Here is a 22,190-nt window from a genome sequence, read left to right on the forward strand (position 1 = left end):
ACCTCAGTGTTCTTGTACAGAAGAACACTACACACACCACTGAACATTATTACCTCTGAGAGACAGAATAAAATTTCAGGAAATGAACCATTAAATGAGGATTTTTTTATCTCGTTTTGCTGCATATTCATACCATTGATTTTTCTGTGAAATGATGCAGTGCTCCTTAACAACAAGAGTAATAAAAAGTTATTTATAGATGCAGCAGAAGCAGAATTTGTAGGAAATGGTGAAATACAAAGGATTCAAAGCAAGTGTGCTAACTGACAAGAGCACTGCCTCTGCAGACAAACTGCATGTGTACTCATGTCTCTATTTTTATGTTTATTTATTTCCTTTTTGTTGCCCTTGTTATTGTTGTTGTAGCTATTGTTGTTGAGTCATCATTGTTGGATAGGACAGAGATAATGGAGGGAGGAGGGGGAGGCAGGAGGGAGAAAGACACCTGCAGACCTGCTTCACAGCCTGTGATGAGACTCCCCTGCAGGTGGGGAGCTGGGGGCTCAAACCACGATTCTTATGCTGGTCCTTGTGCTTTGTGCACTTAACCCACTGCGCTACTACCCGACTCCTTCATGTCTCTTACATTTTTAAAAGCATTCTATACTATCTAAAAAAAAAATCACAATTATTTTGTTTTTTAAGGACATATCTTGGCACAAGAAAAAAATATAACCAAATAAGTGATAATACATTATATGCTAAAAATATAGGACCTCTTTATGACTTCTTACACACACAAAAAAAAGAAAAATGTGCCAATGGAGTTTAAGCATTAATTTTAGCATAACATGTTTATACTGTTTCTGATTTTAAAAAGTGCCAACAACTTTGCCAAATATGTATTGTGGTGCATTTGTAGATGTTGGGATTCAAACTGAGTTTTATTCAACTGGCAAACATGCACAGATGCATGCGTGGACACAGAGCAATGGTAAAAGGTAAATAAGAATTAAAGATGTGATAAAAACTGATTTAAGGTCAAACTGTAGGGTTTGCAGAGTCTATGATGATCTTTCCAGGACAATTGAGCAAACTTGAAGGAAGCAAAACAGTCAGAAAGGAACAACACAAGGTTCAAGGCAGGAAAATGCCTTTGACATCCAGAGAAACAAGCATAGGTTTTTATAATCACAGCCACAATCTAATAACCTCTCTGCCATTGATTAAAGGCATGATCTTCAGCAGGTGGCTTGGCTTCTGGGCTTCAATAGCTCATCAGGAAGGATTACAGGAACAATACACCTGTTCACAGAATCACACTGACTAATGGGAAAATCTATGTGGCATAATGCCTTTTATTTTATTTTACCCCTCCTCAACAGTTAGAAAATTGATGTCAGGTATTTAGTATTTTAATAAAGGACAACTATACTTTCTTCTCTCCTGTTGATGAAGTGTCCCAACCCAAAGGCACTGAGTGTCAATGACAAAAATGAGACCAGGACACCAATTGCTGCACTTGAATCACATGCACATGGGAGTCCCCTCCCTCCATTCTCCTCAGGTTTCTTACTCCCGGGAAAGCAACGGCCTTTGCAAAGCAATCTGTGACAACCACCAGGACATAAGCTAGTGACTCACTGTGAGCCTTTCCATTTCCAAGACAGGCTCCTGTGCTAAATATTAACATAAGTGGGTCCTAAATAAGATCCATGCGGTAAACAGTTAGTGGTATTTTATATACTTGCCTAATATTTAGAAGCTGCTCTCTGCCCTAATCCAGCTTTCTAACCCTATTCTCAACTCTGACACCATCTCCCTAGATAATACTTTTAGTCTACCTGCATGTTAGCTATCAGGCTCAGGCAGACATCACCACAGTCATGGGCCATATGAACATACATAAAATAGACTTCATAGGTTCTTCCCACAAAAAGACACCTAATTTCATCTGCTCTATTCCTACATTTGGGCTCCTACTTATTAAACATTTTGTCCTGCTTTAGTCACAAACTTCATAAAGTACAATAGCAACTGAAGCAAAGATTGATGCAGTTCAACCAAAACCAGTTAACCAAACAACAATGCCAGTCCAAGAACAAAAACAAACAAAACAAAAAGAAAAAGAAATGAAAAAACAAAGCAAGAACAGACAATTATGCAAATCAACTGTCCACTATAAATTCTAGAGATAGCAAGAGGAGAAAGGAAAGGAGAAAAGAGAGACACACAAAGAGAAAGAGTCCACTCCAAGTCAGATTTCTTCCACAAGATAATTCACAAACAAGTGCCAGTGAATATAGAAAGAAAAAGAAGAGAGCCCCACCCTACTAGGGAAAGAGAGAGACAGACTGGGAGTATGTATCGACCAGTCAACGCCCACGTTCAGCAGGGAAGCAATTACAGAAGCCAGACCTTCCACCCTCTGCATCCCACAACGACCCTGGATCCATACTCCCAGAAAGATAGAGAATGGGAAGGCTATCAGGGGAGGGGGTGGGATGTGGAGATCGGGTTATGGGAATTGTGTGGAATTGTACCCCTCTTATTCTATGGTTTTGTTAATGTCTCCTTTCTTAAATAAATAAAAAAACACTAAAATAAAATAAAATAATCAAATGAAAAAAAAAGAAAAAGAAAAAAAATGAGTGGAAGAAAGATTTATTGGGATCAGCTAAGAGGAGAGAAAAAGTAAAGTAGAGAAAAAAGTGAGAGAAAAGCAAGTTCCTCTCACAATGGATAGCACACCAGTCACCTGAGATTCCCAGGTTGAAAGCAGCTTCCTTGCAGAGCTCACACCAGGTGTTGTCTCCAAGCCCTTTGTCCCGCTTTCTATCTTAGCACCTTTCAGCCACCAAGTTGCAGATGCAACTACGATGCCATTCTGACCTCCCTGGGCAGACAACCTCACCAGTGTGTCCTGGAACCTCACCTCTCCAGAGCACCTACCTCATTTGTGGAAGCTGGAAATAGGCTGGGGCTATGGATCCACCAGCCAATGCCCATGTCCAGTGGAGAAGAATTTATAGAAGTCAGACCTTCCACCTTCTACACCTCATAAAGAATTTTGGTTCATAATCCCAGAGGGATAAAGAATAAGGAAGCTTCCAATGGAGGGGATAGGACATGGAACTCTGGTGGTGGGAACTGTGTGGAAGTGTACTCTTGTTATCTTGCAATCTTGTTAATCAATATAAAATCACTAAATTAAAATTAAATAATTAAAAAAAGAAAAAGACTCAATCCAGTGGAAGTCCTTTCATGCATGCTGAAAGGGAGATGAGAAGTGTATTATCAAAGTACTGTTTGTAAAAAAAAATATTTGAATTTACATTAATAAGGACTGTGGCAAATAGCTAGCTGTCCATTTGTCCTCTCTGGTCTCCACTCTCTTCCATAATCAAGGGGGGTAGGGAGATCAGATTCACCTTACTGTTAAGGCACAAGCACTGCAGACTCAACCTTGCCCATCACACATCTACTTATAGCCTCTCACTCCTCTCTGCCCTTTTACTTTAAAGGAGGAGCCAATCACATAGACAGGAGCAAAATGCAGTACTCATAAACCCTAAAACCCAGCCCAGGAGTAAGAAGGTTTTCTTTCTATACTGATGATATAAATGTAAAAAGTATAAATACCTTTAAAAAGTATATGATAGTTGCACAAATAATTAGCCTGTCCCTACCCTATCATTCCATCCCTATGTCTATATCCACACAATGTCATAGTGCTCAGTAATTAAGGTGAGTGGACTGTGATACAGCAGCATGAGGAAAAGTCAAAATAATTATGTTGAATAAAAGAATTCAGATGACAGCAAGTACATACTGTATTTTCCCTTTATATCAAATGCAAACTAATTACAGTGGCAAAAAGCCTAGCAGTATTGCAAGAGAAAACTCTAAGGAAGCATGGTTAGGTTCATTATATTAGTGGTTGATATATCTAGACATGTATACCCATGTCAAAATGTAACAGATTCTGCTTGCATGGGGACAAAGAAGCAAAGCAAGGGAAACAAATCAACTAAAAAACTATGACTTCAGACTGCAGAAGTGAGGTTACCAAACTGGGAGCTGGAGGTGTCAGGGGTATAAGTGGCAGTGAACTTTGGTGGAGGGTGTTGTCTTGGTGGTGAATGTGGCGCAATAAAATATGTGTGACAGCGGGTTAAGCGCATGTGGTGCAAAGTGCAAGGACCGGCGCAAGGATCCTGGTTCAAGTCCTGGCTCCCCAACTGCAGGGTTGTCTCTTCACAGGCAGTGAAGCAGGTCTGCAGGTGTCTGTCTTTTTCTTCCCCTCTCTGTCTTCCCCTCCTTTCTCCATTTCTCTCTGTCCTATCCAACAATGACGACAACAATAATAACTACAACAATAAAACAACAAGGGCAACAAAAGGGAATAAATAAATAAAATACATTTTTAAAAGATGTTGTTTAAAAAAAAACATGTGTGAAACTGTGCTTCTAAGGCAATCTCAAACACTTACTAACTTAGAAATTTCACAAATCACACCTTTTTCAGTTTACTGTTCACTGATTACAATCTAAGAAAACCTCACAAATCAGAAGTAGAATATGATCTCCAATAAAGCAAAACTACATGATGAATATAATTATAGAATAACAAAAGTTCTCTCTATTTCACACTGTCTCTATCAAATAAATAAGAAAGAGAGAGATAAAGAAAGAAAAGAGAAAGAAAGAAAAAGAAAGAAAGAAGTGGATTGAACATGTAGTTTCTGGAAGAAGTCACTGCCTCTTACCTAGATTAGATTAATTTTGTTTCTCTTAATTTTATAGCACCTCCACCACTCTGTCACTCCCAATTTGGTAAATTCCTAGCACAGGCAACAAGCCCCAGCAGTAACCGTAATGCTAAAATAAGAAAGAAGGGAAGAAAGAAAGAAAGAAAGAAAGAGAGAAAGAAAGAGAAGTAAAATTAGAGAGGGAGAGAGAAAGGGAGAGATACAAAGACATATAGAGAGAGGAAGAAGGAAAGAAATGAGATAGAGTTTTTGCATGGGGGAGAGAGAGGATAAATGAGAGAAATCAGGGCACCACTCCTGAAAATCCAGGAAAAAGATTAAAGTGGGATTCCATCTGTCTCAGGCTTGCAGATCCAAGTTTATTAGGTTAGCTATTTCCATAGTTGTAGAAAAAACAAATTGTATGAGGCACAGACACACACACAAAGACAGAGAGACATCAGAACTCCAATATGGCATATATGGTATTGGGTAAAGAACCCAGGGCACCAGGCTGACAAGTCATTTTCTCTAGCTACTGAGCAGTGACTACCAGCCTCTAAAACTCTTTTGTGTTAAAATGAAAAAGAATCTGAAAATAATATATATTTTAAAATCAATAACACTCAATGACTTATAAGGAAAAGAAAAACAAAAAACAAACAAACAAAAACAAGTAGAGCAGGTGCCACCAAGTTGCAACCTCACCAATGTATCCTGGAACCTCACCTCCCCAGAGCCCTACCCCACTAAGGAAAGATAGAAATAGGCTGCCAACACCCATGTCCAGCAGAATCAATTACAGAAGCCAGACCTTCTACCTTCTGCACCCCATAAAGAATTTTGGTCCATATTCCCAGAGGGATAAAGAACAGGAAAACTCCCAATGCAGGGGGTGGGATATGAAACTCTGGTGGTGGGAACTGTATGGAATTATGCCCCTCTAATCCTATAATATTGTTATTCATTATTAAATAACTAATAAAAACATTTCATTAGACTTTATCAAAAAGAAGACAAAACCATTGGCCAATGAAGAAAAATGGATTATCTCCACCAATGTGTCCTGGAGCTCCCCCCCCCCACCACCACTAGGGAAAGAGAGAGACAGGCTAGGAGTATGGATTGACCTGTCAATGCCCATGTTCAGTGGGGAAGCAATTACAGAAGCCAGACCTTCCACCTTCTGCACCCCATAATGACCCTGGGTCCATATTCCTAGAAGGATAAAGAATAGGAAAGCTATCAGGGGAGGGGATGGGATAGGGAGTTCTGGTGGTGGAAACTGCGTGGAGTTGTACCCCTCTTATCCTGTGGTTTTTGTAAGGGTTTCATTTTTTAAAATAAAAAATTAATTAATTAATTTAAAAAGTCAGTTATTAAACAATATTAATAACACACAACTGTTGGTATGGAAATCAAACAGTAAAACCTAACTAAAAAGAAAACAATTCCAAAATTTTCTTTTTCACTCCTTTTCCTTTTGTTTGTTTGTTTTTGTTTAAGAGGCAGAGAGAGGGCCCACTGGTGATATAGCTAATTGAGTGCATGTGTTACAATGTGCAAGTCCCTGGGTTCAAGGCCCCATCCCCACCTACAAGCAGAAAGCTTTGTGAGTAGTGAAGCAGTGTTTCAGGTGTCTCTCTATCGCCCTTTTCCCTCTTAATTTCTGGCTGTTTCTATCCAATAAATAAATAAATAAATAAATAAATAAATAAATAAAAATAATAATAATATTTTTTAAAGGCAGAGAGCGAGTGAAAAGACCACAGCACCAAAATTTCCTTCAGTCTGGTGGGGGCTGGGCTCAACACTGGGCTGTGCACACAGCAAAGCAGCACACTGTCAGGTGAGCTATATTGTGAGTTCTGTCCTAAATGCTTATACTTTCTATAGTTTATATTTCTTAAAAGAATGATATTTTCTAAAATGATTCAGTTATTTGGAATAATCTTTGGATACATTTCAATTATTTAGTACGGCATATAAATGACCTGTAAAGCTGTGTTTGTCAGCAGCAGAACATTGAATCCCTTCTCTAACTTCTCCATATTGATTGGACCTGATTGGCACTAAAAACATTGAAAGCAGTAAACTCTGCTTTAATTTTAGTTTATTGAACTGACACTTTGAAGTCCTCAAGAGAAAATGAGGGAGACTCATATCAGGAGGGATGCAGTTTTATAGCGACATATTCTGAGCACAGAAGCAAATGAATATGCGAGACACCTCTGCACCAGTTTTCACAAATGCCTTTTTTTGTGTGTAGATTTTCAAATAAACATGTAATCGCTGGAAGAAGTCATTACCTCTTACCTAGAGTAGACTGATTTTAACAACCTCTTTCTTAAAAATTTTATTTGTTATTAATAGTTTGTTAGAAGATTGTGAGAATAAAATGTATACTTCCACAACGTACCCATTACCAAAATTCTTTTTCTCCACCCTCCCACCTCCCAAAGATAACCAGCACTGTCTATTTTGTTTCTTTTAATTGTATGGTACCTCTGCCACTCTGTCACTCCCAATTTACCCTCCCTAGTCCATTAATTCTTTGGAGGCAATCTCTGTGAAATGAAAATGCCCCTTCTTCCTCATAAACTGAGGGACTCCCACGCTGAACTGTACCCACTCAATGTATATGTGATACGTAACCCAACAAGAAATTTTAAAAAGTCCATGATTGCTCAACAATTTGTTTGGCTTTGTATGTTAACTCTCTTTTCAATCACCAGGTTCCAGATGCCATCAGGATGCTAGCCAGGCTTCCCTGGATTGAAGACCCCACCAATGTGTCCTGGAGCTCAGCTTCCCCAGAGACACACCCTACTAGGGAAAGAGAGAGGCAGACTGGGAGTATGGACTGACCAGTCAACGCCCATGTTCAGCGGGGAAGCAATTACAGAAGCCAGACCTTCTACCTTCTGCAACCCTCAATGACCCTGGGTCCATGCTCCCAGAGGGCTAGAGAATGGGAAAGCTATCAGGGGAGGGGGTGGGATATGGAGATTGGGTGCTGGGAATTGTGTGGAGTTGTACCCCTCCTACCCTATGGTTTTGTTAATTAATCCTTTCTTAAATAAAAAAAAAAATCTTTTAAAGTCTGTTTAGCCTTCTGAAAGTTCTCCAGACTACTCTCAACAATGGATGTACCCTATGACCCTGAACTTCCTCTCCTGGGGATATATCCCAAAGAACCAAACACAACCATCCAAGAAGATTTGTGGGATGAGACAGCAATCTGGCTGCGACATCTGTCACCCCATTGATCACCAGGGTTGATTCAGCTGATCTGGCTGGCTAGGCAGGTGTCCCCTTCCTCCCTCACCACTACACGTGTTTTCCTATTGAAGTTGTACGCTTGATCAAAAAGGACAGCCTTCCCCAAATAGAGACAGGTCAGTCTTCGGTAGAGGGTATATGAGTAGCTGTGCTCTCCTGCTAGAACCTCCAAACAAGCTCTCAAAAAGATTTGTGTACACCTATGTTCATAGCAGCACAACTGCTAATAGCCAAAACCTGGAAGCAATCCAGGTGTCCCAACAACAGAGTTGTAGTCTATATACAACGGGATACTACTTAGCTATTAAAAATGGTTAATTCACCTTCTTCACCCCATCTCAGAATGAGCTTGAAGGAATCATACTAAGTGAGATCATTCAGAAAGAGAAGGAAGAATATGATCTCATGCATAGACTGAAGCTAAAAAATAAGAACAGAAGGGAAAAGAAGATACCGAACTTGGACTGGAGTTGGCATATTGCACCAAAGTAAAAGTCTCTGAGGCGAGCCTGGAACATGATGGCAGAAGAGGATCTGAGTGGAGGTTGAATGAAAAATTGGAAAACTGAGAAATGTTATGCATGTACAAACTACTGTATTTTACTGTTGACTGTAAACCATTAATCTTCCATTAAACATTTTTTTAAAATCTGTTTACAAATTCTAGTTAACATCTACTATTAGGATAGTAACTTCAGCTCACATCACTTATTGTTAAGAAACGACCTTTAATTTACCTCTCTTAGTACAGAAAAAGTTCTAATTTGACCTTTAAACACTTGTAACTTATATTAAAAAGAGGTTTGGGGGGTTGGGGCTGCTTGTGGTGCATAGAAGGAATTACTGTGGGAGCTGGGAACTGGTTTAATCAATACACGGTTTATTAGGGTGAAACAGATAAAAGGCAAAATAAGCAATTATCATCAAGGGTTAAGCGTACGCTAGGTCTATAAAGTCTGAATATGGTTATCAAAGTTTAGTCCCATAAGATAAACAATTATAAGCTCTAGTAAAGGTTGCTCATGGCTGTAGAGGAGTCTAAAAGTTTACTGGCTAGCAGAGTTGCACATGTTCAGTTCCCAGGAGAAGTAGCCATGGCGTACCTGACCAGAAGAAGCTCTGACCAGGAGAAGAAGCAGCAGCCAAACAGACTCACTTGTTCAAAGTTCCTTGCTTTTATACTTTCCCTTCTCTGAAGCACCTCCTCAGGGTGATGTCATTTGTATGCTAATAGTCCCAAACTCCTGCTGGGGTCACCACAGTTGCCCACTTTTGATTATAGACATGGACAAGATGTACAGTCTGTATGAGCACAGGAAAAATAAGCAAATCTTCAGTGATTCTAGGGTTACCCCTGCAAGCTCTGCCTTCACCGCCCCCAGAGTGTGGGCACAAAAACTGGGTATCAGATAAGGCCCCGTTAGCCTGAAGACCTGTGGTCTGGTATCTGTTTCTAACCCAGAGACAGTCCATCACTCAGGGAGGCTCAGAACAGAAACTTACAGAGGCGTCCCCAAGTTCAAGTAGCTCCTGGGTGGCAGTCATGGCATATCCAGGGTGTTAGACTGCTGCAATCCATGTGTCAGCTCGTGTTCATGTGAGGAGTTTGCAGATGAGAGGGGCTTCTCTGCTCAGCGTGGGTCCAAATAGGACCTGTGAATAATAAACTTAGAATAAACATACCCTATGCCTTAAGTTATTAATTTTATTTCAATGACAAAGACTAGACAAATCAGGAGGCATCTGCTGGAGAAGAAATAGCTATGTGGAGAAAAGTAATGCTTAGCAGCTATCTGATTAGAATTATACAGTACAAAATTTAAAATATATAAAGCTTCTTGTATTCTGTTCATGTCTGAGAAACAACTCTTTAAGGGTACATATGGCCTTCCACAATTACTCATCTAGTGGGGTAGTATGACATGCAAAATGCATGTTTAGAAGAAATAAGCCTTAATCTAGAAACATATTTAGGGTCATAGTCTGTCTAATAAGGAATACCTCAGCAGCAAAGGCAGAGAAAGTGTTCACCAACATGGGTTGCTTTCTGTGCATATAAAGCCTGTAACAGTGTCCACAGACATAGGAATACATTTCAACTTAGCAAACTGAGGGATGTGTCAAACATCCATTTTTCAGAATCAACATTAAAAAGTATACTGAGATAAACACCCATAAAGGGAGGAGTCACACCAGTCTAGGCATAAAGAAACAATGTCTCATGCTATCCCAGAGAAATATCAGTACCAATAATTCTAGAATGTGCTTGAATACTAGAGAGGTTAACTAGAGCACAGTAGCAAAACATCTGTAAAAGCTATTGGGAGAGGACACCAAACACTGGTGGATACAGTTTCTATTTTTTCACTTTTGGTTAAAATGCACAGGTTTGTATAACACATACTGTGATCAACAATGGCTTTAGGATAAACTTGAGTTAATACATACATACATACCTCATATTCAAATAAATCACTTTCTTATAGAGAGACTAGAAGGTTAAAGACATAACTTACACAGTTAAGCAATCTATTAAGACTCATGCCTGTGGTAAGTGGCTATCCTAGAGTCATCCAATAGTCCTCATTGCCATGTGGGCTGGAGAGCCAGAGCCCTGCTTACTATTATCTGGCAGAGAATTATCTCTTGCATAAGTTCTGGATGGACAGTGGATTGTCCAGTGAAAGCTTCTTTTACAGAGTGGGCATTTAATTAAGGGAGGTTTTAAATATCTGTCATCTCCAGATACCTTATATTCAAACCATTTGAGATTCACTTTGCAATTCTTTTGTAAATGGTCCTCATTATTAAATTTAAAACAAACCTTGTTTTGCATGGGCTGTACTGAGCCCGCCACATATGTAGCCTGATTAAATGCAGCCATAACATGTACTTTATGGGTTTGAGTTTGTACCTCAGTACATGCTTTTATTATCTGAGAAATACTTAAATCTAGATCCTCAAGTGGCCGAAGAATTCCTTTACAATCTTGGTTTGCATATTCATAGGCTAGTCACTTAATTAAAATTCTGGCTGCTTCTTTATTGTCTACTTGTCTAGTGATAGCTTCTTGTAACCTGTCCACAAATTCTCTGTAGGGTTCTGTGGCTTCTTGAATAACAGAGTTGAAAGACTCTGCATGAGTTCTAGGTAACTTATCACTTATTCTGACTGCTGATTGCACAGCAAGGTGCCTGTCATTTTTTCTAATATTCATATGTTTACTGGGAGAAGTAATGGCACTCTCACCCACTAACTGACTGTGTGAGATATCTCTGGGAACTTGATCTGGCCAAACTTTATATTCCAGTTCAGTTCCTTCTCCTGTATGGAGCATGAGAAAAGCATCAGATTTAAGGTCTCCCTCAATAGGAATTTTTCTGGTTTTATCACTGGTAGCAGGCAAATCTGTGTCTACAGCAGGTGAAGTCAAGGGAGAATGAGGAAAAGGAGGAGTTAGGAAGGGGTTGAGTGAGTCACAGGGCACAGCAGGAAGAGGTGGTAGTTGTAAGGATGGGTTAAATGTTGTGGAGTCACAGGGGGTATCCAGTTGAAGTGTGTGTGGAAGAGGGCATGGTGACCACACAGGAAGAGGGGGTGGAGGTGGGGGCACCACAGAGGGTGGAGGTGGAGGCTCTAGAGGCTTACATGGAGGAAACAGGGGGATCTGGGTTAAGGAAAGGATTTCCATGGGTCAAAGATTGTGGTGGTAGGGTGGTGTTTGGAATGGCAAGACAGTATAGATAAGGTCCATATAAAGGCAGGTTAGCTGGTTTAGGCTCAGTAGAAAAATGTGAGAATGTTTGGGTTCCAGGCATGACAGAAACAGTTTATGTCTGAGAAACAGCCCTTTAAGGGTACATATGGCCTTCCACAATTACTCATCTAGTGGGGTAGTAGGGCATGCAAAATGCATGTTTAGAAGAAATAAGCCTTAATCTAGAAACATATCTAGGCTCATAGTCAGTCCCACCACAACATACCTATTTAACATTAAATTAAAGTCACTCTTAGCGTTTCTGCACTTTAAGTCAGCATGTTTAATACTTACATGCTTGACATTTAATCCAACGTAAAAAAAATATGTAGCATAATCTTTGAGATTGTAATAATATTCACATTAAAATAAATAATAACACTCCACCCTGTCTATAATTAACATAAATGCTGGTACATCTCATTTACTTTGCTTTGGACTTCCACAATAATATCTCTACATTCAGGTCCCTTCTAACTCCTTAGCTCTGGCTAAGTGATTATTTCAAAGAGAAACTCCCAGTTGAGAGGCACAGAGTTGTAAGAACAGTATCAACAGTCAGAGATAAAACATGGAGCAGAGGAACTCAGTCAAGGTCACATCCTTTAAGCCATATCCCACCCTGTATTTGTCAGTTAAAAGAGACAATAAAGCACCTTCAATCCTAAATGGAGATAAGACATGAAGAATACTGACAAGGACAAAATACACAGGTGGGAGGGAAATAAGGCAGAGAACATACAAAAGAGTAAGTGATAGTTGTTAAAGTCAAGAGACTATGATTGAGCCAAAGCTATGAAAAGCATATAATGTGGTTTGTATTTTATATTTTTAAAAATCTAAAACAATTCAATTAGTGAAACCTACTTTTCCTAATGACTTGATTCAAAACACTAAATACAGAGTGGTATCATGAAATAGCAGCTTTTGACAACAATTAGCATCATTCCATATATTGAAGTTACCCTCTTTATTTATTATTGGATAGAGACAGATGGAAATTGAGAGGGGAGGGGGTGGTAGAAAGGAAGAGAGACAGGCAGCCCTGCTTCACCAATCCTGAAGCTTTCCCCTGCTCCCCTGCCGGTGGGAGTCTGGGAGTTGAACCTGCATCCTTGCACACTGTAATGTGCACTTAACCAGGTGCACCACCTCCCTGGCCCCTTACATTCTTCCTCTAGTGTTAATATATTGTCTACTAAACAGGTCCACAAGATCCATTAAACCTGTCCAGAATTTCACCATTGCTCTCAGGCCAAGCCAAAGAGTAATACCACAGTCCCAGAATTATCCTCAGTGCCCTACCCTCTATCATGTGGTGCCTAGGCTAGAACCAGGGTTACCAGGATAGGCAGTATGCACCCTATCCAGTCAGCAAATTATCTAGCTCCTACTTTTTTTTTCTTTTTGCCTCCAGGGTTATCACTGGGGCTCAGTGCTTGCACTATGAATCCACCGCTCCTGGAGGGTATTTTTTGATTTTTTGGATAGAACAAAAAGAAATTGAGAGGCAGGGGGAGAAAGGGGGAGAGAAAGATAAACACCTGCAGACCAGTTTTACCACTTGTGAAGTGAACCTCCTACAGGTGAAGAGCCGGAGGATTGAACCAGGATCCTTGAGCTGGTGCATGTGCTTTCCACTATGTACACTTAACCTGGTACGCCACCACCCAGCCTCCATTTTTATTTTCTATAAAATTGTTCAAGATATTTTGCCAATCACATAACACTTTATTAATATTCAATCATTATTAAGAACTATCATTTGAAACAAGTGTAAACTTACATGGTAAAAAGGAGGGGCTGTTTATTATATTAAACTATTCACTCATCAGAAAATCTGATCTTTGATGGGCTTTCGGTAGCACAGCAGGTTAAGCAAACATGGCGTGAAGTGCAAGGATGGGCTCAAAGATCCGGATTCCAGCTCCTGGCTCCCTACCTACAGGGAAGTGGCTTCACAAGTGGTGAAGCAGGTCTGCAGGTGTCTTTCTCTTCCCCTCCCTGTCTTCCTCTCCTCTCTTGATTTCTCTCTGTCCTACCCAACAATAACAACAACAACAATAATAACAACAGCAAAAAGGGCAACAGGGGCAACAAAAATGGGGAAATTGCATCCAGGAGCAGTGGATTCATAGTACAAGCACCAAGCCCCAGCAATAACCCTGGAGGCAAAAAAAAAAAAATCCTGATCTTTTAGAGCATTTATGGTATTCAGGTGTAAATTGCAAGAACCTACTTTCATTATACGGTGGCTTTTTTTTTCATTTTCAGAATCATTATTAGTTTTATATTAATTCAACAAATGTTAATAATCAGATCATTTCACTTTAAAATAGAGGTCATAGATGAGGGGGAGAAAGGTGCCTTAGGAACAGTTTCTTCAGCACTGCCTTTCCCTTCAGGAACTCGTATCTGGTTACTAAGAGGCCAATCTTGCTGAAAGTTATGATATAACAATGATTACATGCCAATTTACCTAAATGAATTTGTTCCTGAAGCAAATAGGTTCAACATTATTGTGTGATACATTCAATTAGTTTATATTTGTATTCTAAAGCCATAAAAGCCATTTGCTGTAAGTCAAGTAGGTCAGTGCTACAGTACAGGACTTAAAATTTTTACTATATTGTTTTTCCCCCCCTTTGTTGCCCTTGTTATCGTCATTGTTGTTGTTATTGCTGTCATCACTGTTGGATAGGACAGACAGAAATGGAGAGAGGAGGGGAAGAGAAAGACAGACACCTATAGATCTGCTTCACTGCCTGTGAAGGAAACACCCTGCAGGTGGGGAGCCAGGGGTGTGAACTGGGATCTTTATGTAGGCCCTTGTACTTCGCACCATGTATGCTTAACCTGCAGCTCCACTGCCCAGCTCCCCTATATTGTTCAAATTAAAGAAAAACAAATTGGGGACTAGGCAGTAGCACACCGGGTTAAGAGCACATAGTACAAAGAGTAAGGATCCTCCACTCCCCACTTGCTGGAGGGGGTCATTTCACAAGTGGTGAAGCAGTTCTGCAGGTGTCTTTGTCCCCCTCTCTATCTTCCCCTCCTATCTCAATTTCTATGTCCTAGCCAACAAAAATAACTATAGGAAAAAATTGGCCTCCAGGAGCAATGGAATTGTGGTGTAGATACCAAGCCCTAGTGATAACCCTAGAGGTAAAACAAACAAAAAAACAAAAATCAAACTATAGTTTGGGGAGTGGCACAGTGGATAAAAAGTTGTACTCTCAAGCATGAGGTCCTGAGTTCAGTCCCCAGAAGCACATGTACCAACCAGAGTAATATCTGGTTCTGCCTCTCCCTCTCTCTCTCTCTCTGACTCCCTCCCTCCATCTCCTTCTAACTCTCTAATAAATAAAAAAGTATATCAAACTGAAAACAAAAGTTATAATAATAAAGAAAATTATTGGGGGTGGGGGGGAGGCTGGGCTAGCAAGATTGTTCACTAGGTAGAACCTGGGTTCCAGTCCTGTTACCTCATATATGTAAGAGTACTAAGACCAATTTTGTTCCTTAAACTCAACTCTCTCTTTCTCTTTTCTGTATTTTTTTCTCTCTCTCTCACTTCAGAACTCTGAAATCTTCCCTGTGATAGTTTTAGAATTGCTCAGAGTATCAAAACCTGAAATCAAAATGTTGAATTATAAGTTATTTTCTGGGGTTCAGTTATATCTGGGGCAAGGGTGGGGGAAAGGTCTATGCCAAGCACTACCAGGCTTCTTCTGTTGGGAGAACTGAGTCCTCTGAAGTTACTGCTGTTCTTGCACACTCTCAGTTCTAAACCAGCCACTAAAGTCGACTCCATTCAAAATTGGAGTCCCCTTTTCTTGTGAGCAAATTCAGGCCAAATCTTTTTAAGTCAGAAATCTCTGCAGTCAACCCTCTGTGACCTCTAGATACAGACAGAAAAGTCTCCCGTGATTGAATGAAGCAAGCCTGGAGAACGATGAGTGGCAGGTCCTTAATTACATCTGTGTAATCACATCGTAGCCATTACCCTATGGGATCTCTGGGGTGTGTTCAGCAAGAAGAGAAGCTTTCTGAGAATTCTGCACTCCACAACGACATCTGGTCTAATTGCCATAATTATAAGGAGGCAGGGTTTTATTTCTCTTCGTGGATGTTTTCTATTATTGGACACTAGCAATGAATAAATGCTCTAGCTAAAACTAAACTGCTACATATCCCAAAGAAAATATGTATTACATTTCATTTCTAAAATATACTAATTTAACATTTATATGGTTCTCCTCTGATATTAAAAAATTTTTTTCTTTGATTACTGTTAGCCATGGTTGATTTTTAAACTTGTGCATTTAGCTTAATTAAAAGCAGATGTGCCAGAAATCTGCACAAGAAGGTGTTCTCACTTGAGAAGTGTGACCTTTAAGGAAGAAGAGACAAGCTAGACTGAAAATCAATACTCATAATATTTCTCTGTAAAATATACATATATATTATATATATTTAAGGATTCAGTTATCACTAACATATGGGCTAACATTTGAGCACATTTGACATAAAATATATTTCTCTTTAACATCTTTAAATATATTTTTGAATATAAACATAATTTACAGAAGACTGTATAACAGAGCAAGAAGGGATTACAATTACTAAGGAACTCTACTTCATACCTATTATTGCCTATTATTGTCTTTTTTTGAGGGGTTAATACTTTCCAGTGCAATTGACATATTAGTACAATTTCATTATGTACCAGGCCCCCACAGTTCCCTAACAACTCTCTCCCTCCCTATCCTTGCCCAGAGTCCTTTGCTTTGATTCAATACACCATGCCCAGTCCATATTTCATTTTGTGTTCTCCCTCCCTGTCCCTACTTATCAAGTCCCACTTATAAGTGCGATCATTTCATATTTCTTCTTCTCTTTTTGGCTTATTTCACTTAACCTGATGTCTTCTAGGTCCATCTAAGATGACACAAAGGAGATGAATTCATATTTTTAACAGCTGAATAGTATTCCACCATATATATATCACAATTTTTTAATCCACCTATCTGGGTTGTTCCCAGGTTTGAGCTATTACAAACTGCTCCTATGAACATAGGGATTCACAGTTCTCTTCTGATGGATGTTTTTGTTTCTTTTGGGTTCAGATAAATCTCCAGACTGTTTTCCACAAAGGATGATCCAATGTATACTCCCACCAACAGTGCCTAAGTGTCCCTTTTTCCTCATATCCTCTCCAACATTTGTTGATGTTGTCCTTTCTAATTCATAGCATTCTCACAGAGAAGTGGTAAGTCATTGTTGTTTTTACTGAATTCCTCTGATGATCAGTGACTTTGAGAACCTTTCCTTTGTCTATTTTCTGCATCATTTCTTCTTTTTTAAAATTTATTTAATATTTATTTTATTTATTTATTCCCTTTGTTGCCCTTGTTGTTTTATTGTTGTAGTTATTATTGTTGTTGTCATTGTTGGATAGGACAGAGAGAAATGGAGAGAGGAGGGGAGGACAGAGAGGAGGAGAGAAAGATAGACACCTGCAGACCTGCTTCACCGCCTGTGAAGCGACTCCCCTGCAGGTGGGGAGCTGGGGCTTGAACCGAGATCCTTATGCCAGTCCTTGTGCTTTGCGCCACCTGTGCTTAACCCGCTGTGCTACAGCCCGACTCCCTGCATCATTTCTTCTTCAGTGAAGCTCCTCTCCCTCTCCCTCTCTCTCTCTCTTTTTTCTCTGCAACCAAGGTTATCACTAGGGCTGGGTGCTGGCACTATGAATCCACCACTTCTGGCCACCATTTTTTCTTTATTATTGTTTTCTTTCTTTTGATAGTACAGCAAAAATTTGAGAGGGGCAGGGAAAATGGAGGGAGAGAAACAGACAGACTTCCTTTACCATGAAGCTTCCCTCATGTAGGCAGTATACTTTTTTAGATAAATATGAGGCTTTTAAATTTTTATTTACTTATTATTTATCAGATAGAGACAAAGAGAAACTGCAAAAGAAGGAGGAGATTGAGAGGGAGAGATACCTGTAGTGCTGCCTCACTATTTGTGAAGTTTCCCCCAGGCAGGTGGGGAACAAGGGCTCAAACCCTGGGTCCTTGTGTTTGGTAATGTGTGTATACACATCCCCACCCCCACCCCCAAAAGTTACTATCTGTGTCCTTATCCATTTTCTAATAGGATTGTTTCTTTTTTCTTTTCTTTCTTTCTTTTTTTGTGATATGTTTTTACTGATCTTTTAAAGAAGGAAACTTTGCATCTATCAGAGTTAAGGAAATTCTATTTTGACCTCTCTATATATCCTGTGCAGAAAAAAAGCACATATGGTTTTAGAGGTTGGGCTTTTAGCACATGACAAACTTTGACAATGCAGAGATCCACATATCCTTAGAGGCCAGAAAGACTATATAAAAGGAAAAAGACAATAAGGGTGGTAGTGAGAATTTACCTCCTTCCCCCCACTGGCTAATGGATCTTTTATAACAAACTTTAAAATGTCTTTCCCTTCTTTTGCACTGCTGGTGGGAATGTAAATTGGTCCAACCCCTGTGGAAAGTAGTCTGGAGAACTCTCAGAAAGCTAGAAGTGGACTTATATAGCCCTGCAATTCCTCTCCTAGCAATATTTATTAAGGAACTAAACACATTCATCCAAAAAAGATCTGTGTACACCTATGCTCATAGCAGCACAGTTTGTAAAAGCCAAAACCTGGAAGCGACCCAGATGTCCAGTAACAAATGAGAGAAATTTTTCCAGAGAATGGTGTGGTCTATATACAAAATAGAATACTATTCAGCTATTTAAAATGGTGAATGAAGCATGATGGTGGAGGAGGACATAGGTAGGAAGTTAGAGTGTTATGGAGAAAACTGAGAAATGTTACACATGTGCAAAATACTGTATTTTACTGTTGAGTATAACCACTAATCCCCCAAGTAAAGGGGAAAAAATGATTCACTTACAATTTGCCCATGAAATTGACTTTTGGGGGAAATATACACTTTATGCTCTATTTCATACATGTAAGTCCAGATAACATTTATAAATAAAAAATTAAATAACTGTAGCTTATCCTCTAACATAGTTGCTAGATTATTATAGTCAGCTGAATCAGAAAACATTGAGTGGAAGACAATGTACATGGCAGAATTCATGTAAGCTACAATAAAAGGAGATAAGAAACATGACTATAGTGAAAAATACTAACAAAGATTCTTCAGGAGCTAACAGATCAGCAAATCCACATAAGTGGTTTCTCAAAAGTTAGAAATAGTGTCTATAGAACCTGAACCGGAATTGGCATATTGCACCAAAGTAAAAGACTCTGGGGTGGGTGGGTATGAGAATACAGGAAGACAGAGGACTTAGTGGGGATAGTATTGTTATATGGAAAACTGGGAAATGTTTTGCATGTACAAACTATTGTATTTACTGTTGAATATAAAACATTAATTCCCCAATAAAGAAATTAAAAAATAATGTCTATGGGCATATTAGCTCATTCTTAGGCAAAACTTACTAAAGTCATGAGTCCCTTGGAACATACCTAAAAAAGATTTCGTAGCTTCCTCTCACACATAAACCCCTAGTTTCATTTGTCATATTTTCAGCTCTAGGTGCATATGTCCTGGAAATTCACCTCTCGAGAGCCCTATCCCACTAGGGAAAGATAGAAACAAGCTTGTGGGGGTGTGGATTCACCTGCCAATGTCCATATTCAGCAGAGAAGAAATTACAGAAAACAGGAGCCAAGATGGCGACTTGGAGGCAGCGGCTGGCGTGAGCTCCAACAAGCAGCAGCTTGTGACCTGGGATTCTCTGGATAGGTTCATACCAAATGATATTGAATCCACCAATCCCAACCTAATCAATGCAAGGAGTACCACCTCAGCATTCTTCACTTCAGACTATGTCCAGAGACATCAGGCATGGAATGTCAACCCTTCACCCTCATTACTCGGGTGAGACCTTTCCTTTCATAGGATTCTCTAATTCTATTCCAGGTGGTTCACTTCCAAACATAGTCCCAAAATCTAGATATAGACCAGGTCCTATGAGAGTGCATATATTCACATGCATCCATAAATTAGAGCAAAATATATACCTGAAAGCAAAAGTACACAATAGTCTGTAGTGAGTCAGTATGAAGTTCATAATGAAATAATGTCTACTTAGATATCCTCCTCACTTACTTCCTATTACAGTTCTCTCACTCACTCCAAAGCTAACCTCATCAAAGCAAGGACTGCAAAAGCTCAATAAGGGAAAGATATTGGCATACTTTAATGATGGATGACTCTTTAGTCACTATCAGGCCACCCCATCAGCTGGGGCCTTAATTGTGATGTTCTGAGATTCTCAAACAGACATGATGGGCCTAGACCTCAAATAAATCCCTCTATCCATTGTTACTGGTCATTTCTATCAGGGACAACACAATAGACCCCTTTGTGGTCCCCCATAGGACTTTGCCCTCAGTTTGAATCAACAATGGTAGAGAATGTTCCATCCTCCAAAGGGAGGATGGACAATATACTCTATGCTACACCTGAGGAAGATGGGTCCTGATATTGGGGCAGCTTGGAACGTTCCACTATTTATTACCACAGAATGTGAGCTCAGATCTACAGGGATGCAGAGGTCACATAGAGTCCTAAGCTGAATATGGGCCCCAGATCACATCAAGTTGATGGGGTTTACAGTCAACAATATTTATACCCCTTTCCCATATTTGGGAGTTACTCTCTTCCCTGATCCAGCTTTCTGGCCCTTCTTGCAGCCATAACATCATCTCCCCAGACAATAATTAGGATCCACCTGCATATCAGATTTCAGGCTCAGGAAAACACACACACACACACACACACACACTAGTATATCCACAGGCCCTTTTTAATATAACTAAAATATGCCTACTAGCTATCTACAAAAAGGAGACCTCCCCAACTTTTCATCTGCACTATTTCAGCCTTTAGGTCCATAATTGGTCAACAATTTGTTTGGCTTTGTATGTTAACTCTCTTCAACCACCAGGTTCCAGATGCTAGCATGATGCCAAACAGACTTCCCTGGACAGACAACCCCACCAATGTGTCCTGGAGCTCTGATTACCCAGAGCCCTCCCCCACTAGGGCAAGAGAGAGACAGGCTGGGAGTATGGATCGACCTTTCAATGCCCATGTTCAGAAGCCAGACCTTCAACCTTCTGCATCAGACAGTGACCTTGGGTCCATACTCCCAGAGGGGTAAAGAGTAGGAAAGCTATCAGGGGAGGGAATGGGGTAGAGTTCTTGTGGTGGGAATTGTGTGAAGTTGTACCCCTTTTATCCTATGGCTTAGTCAATGTTTCCTTTTTATAAATAAAAAATTAAGAAAAAAAGGAAATTACAGAAACCAGATTTTCCACCCTCTGCACCCCATAAAGAATTCTGGTCTATAATCCAAGTTTGATAAAGAATAGGGAAGCTTGCAATGGAGGGGATGGGACTGGAAACTCTGGTGGTCGGAACTGTGTGGAATTCTACCCCTGTATCTTACAACCTTGTTATTCATTTTTAAATCACTAATGAGTAGAGAGAGTGGTGAAAGTAAATAAAGGTCATTTTTAAGAGACTGAAAATAGTTGTAATTATTATCAAGCATGAATTAATCATATAATGGGATCAATTTTCTACTCCAGCCTTGGTGTATTAAAGCGTATACATTATAAATAACAACAACACCAACTCTACTTGGTGTCTTAAAGCATAAACGTTATAAACAACATTAGTGTCTGAATATGCCTCTTTAAATATGCTATCTCTTGCAGACTGTTATTGCCAGATTGAACCACAGTTATTCCATTATATGGCTCCTGAATAACAGAACAGAATGGGAGAAAATCTTCTTTTAAAAAAAATTAATTATCTTTATTTATTGGATCAAAAGAGCCAGAAATTGAGAGGATAGAGGGAGATAGAGAGGGAGAAAGAGATACACCTGCAGCACTGTTTCACCACTTGCAAAGCTTTACCCCTGCAAGGGACTGGGGGGGCTCAAACCTGGGTCCTTGAGCATTGTAACCTGTGCACTCAATCAGGTGAGCTACCACCCAACCCCCAAGAAAATCCTCTTATAGAAGATGTGGTCTCCTTATACTTTAAAGCGTGAATTCACTTGTCCATTGGTGTAAGTCAATTATTGTAGCCATTTTAATATCACTGCCAAGTTGATGATTTATAAAGTGCCTTTGTAGTCATCTAATTTGATTTCACACTAATCATGTTGAGTAGCAGTTTCATGTCTATGAAATGAGATTTTTTTCCAACTTGTATGCCACTTACAAACACAGAACCTTAGAATCAGGAAGTTCTTCCTCTCTCAATTTTATGAGGCAATCTGAGGGCATCATGTTAACTCAGTTTTCTAAGTCCAACGACTTCCCAAGAAAAATAGGAAGGCTTTTCCCCGACTGTGAAATTTTATGTGGTATTGGC

The 22,190-nt window shown here is 39.6% G+C and overlaps 1 protein-coding gene across 2 annotated transcripts in view; it reads right to left on the reverse strand.

The window, feature by feature from the left end:
- CCSER1 (coiled-coil serine rich protein 1) overlaps positions 1-22,190 on the reverse strand; it is a 615,589-nt gene that overhangs the window by 276,810 nt on the left and 316,589 nt on the right. The window lies entirely within an intron of this gene.

The sequence above is a fragment of the Erinaceus europaeus genome, chromosome 3 (genome assembly GCF_950295315.1).
Source record: "Erinaceus europaeus chromosome 3, mEriEur2.1, whole genome shotgun sequence".
Taxonomy (NCBI): domain Eukaryota; kingdom Metazoa; phylum Chordata; class Mammalia; order Eulipotyphla; family Erinaceidae; genus Erinaceus; species Erinaceus europaeus.